The sequence below is a fragment of the Cervus elaphus genome, chromosome 9 (assembly GCF_910594005.1).
Source record: "Cervus elaphus chromosome 9, mCerEla1.1, whole genome shotgun sequence".
In the NCBI taxonomy this organism is placed as follows: domain Eukaryota; kingdom Metazoa; phylum Chordata; class Mammalia; order Artiodactyla; family Cervidae; genus Cervus; species Cervus elaphus.
In genome coordinates, this window is record NC_057823.1 from 88,169,344 (window position 1) to 88,173,941 (window position 4,598).

The window sequence follows — 4,598 nt, forward strand, 5'->3', positions numbered from 1 at the left end:
CTACTCAAATAGTGGATATGAAAAATGATACTAAGATAATAAAATTACAAGACTACATATAAAATTGGAAAATGTGATCTTTCTCCTTAAAAATTCAACTTAATTTTGTGTTATTTTCACACGTATAAAAATAGACACTGTTGTATTAGAGTCCTATGCTTTGAGCATAAATGAAAACATTGTTGGTGTACTCTTCTTCGGTTGAGCTTAAGTCCTTATGTTTCAAAGAGCTTGTTAAAGTCGGAAGGTACTATATTTTTAAAATTATATATTAAAAATTGTTTTCAGTATAAAATATTTCAGATGTTAAAAAAGGCAGACAAAATAACAGAAATCATTATTACCACCATCCACATTTGGAACACCTTATTTGCTTAATCTCTCTGTTTATAGAGAAAATAACAAAACATTAGAAATCAGCTATCCTTCTATCTCCTAATCCCTTTTCTATTCCTTCTTTCCAGAGCTAACTGCTATCCAGAAGTTAGTATGTGTTTCTCCTGTGCAACAAAAAATTATTTTACTATATATTTGTGTATAAAAATTTGCTTTTTCTCCAACAAGTTAAGACTTTTTTTTCATGTTATTACAACAAACTAATTGTCCATTGATAGAAGAAATGAAAAACTGTGGTTTATTCTCACTAGGAATTATATTAGAGATAAAAATGAATAAACTAGATGTGAGTGTGTCAACTTACTGAGCTATTTTTAACCAGCAGAAAGAACTCAAGAGTTACATAATACTTTTTATTACTCATACTATACATTTTTTAATTCAATAAATAATTGTTGAGAGCTAATTCTATGCCAGGTACTATTCTAGCTACTTATGATGCCACAGTGAACAAAACTGATGTAGCCTTTTGGCTAGATTGCCTCCTAGCATGTGTATCAGTTAGGTCAGCCTACGGTCACCATTAGGGGAAAGAAAGAATTATCATACTCAGTAATAGTGACAGAAGGATCCTAAATTTTCAAAATGTTTCAAATCCTTATCATATATCTACATGTAGATCTTATTGTTTCTATTTACAGATGAGGAAACACCAACCCAGAGCAATTCAACAATTTTCCACACAGCTAATTACTGACCAGGAGGGTGTTCAGATTCACTTGCCTCAACGTTTGTAATCTTTTGACCCTCTCATGTTATTGCTTTAGCCGTGTCCACAACACTGTAAATGAGACCAGAATGATTTAAGATGTTTCTTAATCCTTAACAAGTTATATCTTATTCCTGAAGATTTAAAATTTTACATAGTAAAAATAGCACAAGACCAAGACTGGACACTATTTAAAATCTAGATGATAGTTTATAGTGAAATGAATGTTGGTGGTTTTGTATTTCTGCGGCAAACTTCCTTACCTGCTCACCCTTTTTACACATAAGTGTCTTTACATCCTTTTTTTTAGTGTGAAGAAACACTGGGAGTTAATATAAGAATCACTCTTCCGAGTTATCCAGGAAAAATAGAGGAGTTAGAGAGTGACCTTATAATTCAGGCCCCAATGCCTACTTTGTAGAATGAGGATTTTTAAACAATTTTATTGAAGTACAGTTTCTTTACAATGTTGTGTTAGTCTGAATGTGGATTTCATTTGCTCTTTGTGCCTGACCTCCAACACGGACTGGCTGCTTGGCTGTGCCCAGCCTTGAGGTGGTGATAGACAAAGGAAGATGAGCAAAAGCCAAGATGGGGAGTCTTTGGTCTCATTGAGCTGATGTTCTAAGAGAAATGCACGTAGACAAAATCAAGACCTCTTTTCTGCTATTTCATTGTATCAATCTGATTCATGTTCATGAATATATACACATTATTTCTGTGTGTGTGTATATGGGTGTCTATGTGAAGGCATGTGTATGTAAGTACCAGATGTTATTAGTTATGTACGTGTATATGGTTAAACACATAAAAACAAAGTTCCTGATACTTCATAAAATATTTTATGTTTCACTGGTTTAGGATCTCTTTTTTCGTACTAAATTTGGAAAAGAATGCAGAGTTCCAGAGTACTTACACATACTGCAGCTTCAAATAGCCTCCCCCAGGGAACAACAAATGAAGTGTCTTTTTGGACAGTTTAGATACAGAAAATAAACATTCTAACTTTCTTATTTTCTTTTATTTTCTGAGGTTCAACATTATATTAAGCAAAAGTTCCTAAGAATATTGTATAGGAACCCTCAGTACCAAAATAGTCAAGTCATTTAATATTGTGGAATACATAATACTTTCATCCATGAAGCAGTCAATTTATTTTATGTGCATTGTTATATTACATCAGTCTAATATAATCATATTAATTTACCTCTTCTACTTTGGGATGTGTGATCATGATTAAGCTGAAGTTTACCTCCCTTTATCTATGAATATTATTAGTATTTGTCAAAGAATATTGTGGGAAAGTAGGTTCCAAATATTTAAGAGAAAGAATAATTTTGAGCAGCTTATCTTAATTTGAATTGAAGCTGGATGAACTATGATTATTTTTTTAACTATACATATATTTTAAAGTCTTTACTGAATTTTTTACAATATTGCTTCTGCTTTTTATGTTCTGGTTTTCTGGCCACGAGGCTTATGGAATCTTAGCTTCCCGGCCGGGGATCGAACCCACACCTCCTGCATTGGAAGGCAAAGTCTTAACCATGAACCACCAGAAAAGTTCCTGAAGTGTGATTTTCTCTTACTACCCCTCAACAGGAAGCACCGTGGAATGACAGCTTCCACTACTATTTTGTGTATAATATTCCAAATATCAGATTTCTTTTCACATAAGCATTTTTTTAAATTGAGATAAAACTGGAGTGAAAAGCACAGATCTTTTGCGTGCAGTTAGGTGAATTTTGACAGAGTATACCAGTCACCCAGAAAGTCGCTTTGTACCCCACACCCACACAGTCAACCACTGCTCTGATTTCTATTACCACAGAAGGGTTCTGTCCGAGCTTGGCCTGCATATAAATAGAATCATACAGTGTAATCTCTCCTGTGCTCAGCTTCTTTCATCCAATATAATCCTTGCAAACATTTTAATGAGTGATGTTTAAATAATTATGACCACAAATAGCACCAATATCAGTTACATTCTGGTTTATCTAATAACTAGTTGCATATAATTTTCTAAATTCAGAAGTTCAGTGCATCCTGTCTTGTATTTCTTGATTCTATATTTCACGGTAAGTTTCTCTTCTATTCTCAGATTTTACAAAATGCATTATTAAAGGCAGGAAGAAAACTAGTTTTTAGCAAAGTAGGTGAGCTCTCAAGTGCTATTGTATATGTTCTCTTACTGTTGTCAGTATGTTTAAAGAGGATTCTGGAAAGAATGCACTGTCCAGGAAAAATAAACTAGTTTAAAAATTTTTTTCTTAATAAATGAACTCAGGAGAAATACCCTCATTAGCAGAGAGTTTAGGAGGAGATGTGAAGAAAAATATTTTCCTTTTATCTTAGTAGAACTCTGTGGTAGAGAATATGTTTTTTTATTTGGCCAAATAATTTAACATTTTAAAGGTAAAACTTTTGCATGCAAAGAACATAAACCAAGATAGTTAATTCGGAGGACAGGAAAGTGGGGTATTTTCAGCCTTCTAATTAATACTTGGTAACTTAGCTGGTGAACTGGGAAATATTAGAAAGTATACGCTCCATGTCATTTCAGTTTATGGTTATAAAGAGAGAAGTTAGCAAAGGTGACATGCTTTCTGTGTTCTAACACTGTTGCGTTATGTTGGTTGCATGTTGAGAGCAGCATGCAATGACCATGAGCCAGGTTCAACAGAAATCCAGTCACGATCCCTTGATTTTACAGTCTTAAAATTAGATGGCTCAACAGGTTAGATAGTTAAATCCTGAAGGTAATCAACCCTGACTATTCATTGGAAGGTCTGATGCTGAAGCTGAAGCTCATAATTTGACCACCTGATGTGAAGAGACGAATCATTGGAAAAGACCCTGATGCTGGGAAAGATCGAAAGCAAAAGAAGAGGGCAGCAGAGGGTGATATGGTTAGATGGCATCACCAACTCAATGGACATGAATTTGAGCAAACTCTGGGGGATAGTGAAGGACAGGGAAGCCTGGCATGCTTCAGTCCCTGGGGTCACAGAGAGTCAGACACAACTTAGCAACTGAACAACAACACAATTCTGGATTGGGCAGAGAAAATGAAACCTTACGGGATGAATTCTGAAGTCAGTTTAAAAAAATGCAGGTAAATGGCTGGAAAAAAGGCAAAGAAAACCCAGATAGTCTTAGGAAATAATATTTGTGATTTAATTATGGGAAGTTTGTGGCTTTAGTATGGCTTTTTGGTTGGCTAGTATAGTCAACAGATAAACAGAATTCTAATCTTTCCTCTTGGACATCCAGCTGAAGATGATAGTTGAAAGTTTCTGCACCCAGACAATCCTAACAGCAAGTGCACCTGTCCTGAGGTTTTGAAAATTGAAACTGAAAAACGCACTGGAATTTTCCAAGGGCCTCTTCAATGAGGAGTGCTTTTGATAAATCCACTCTGTGTGGCATTCACTTTTGTTGGGAAAGCTTTTTATTTCTTTCTAAACTAAAACCTTTTTATTTTTGAATATCA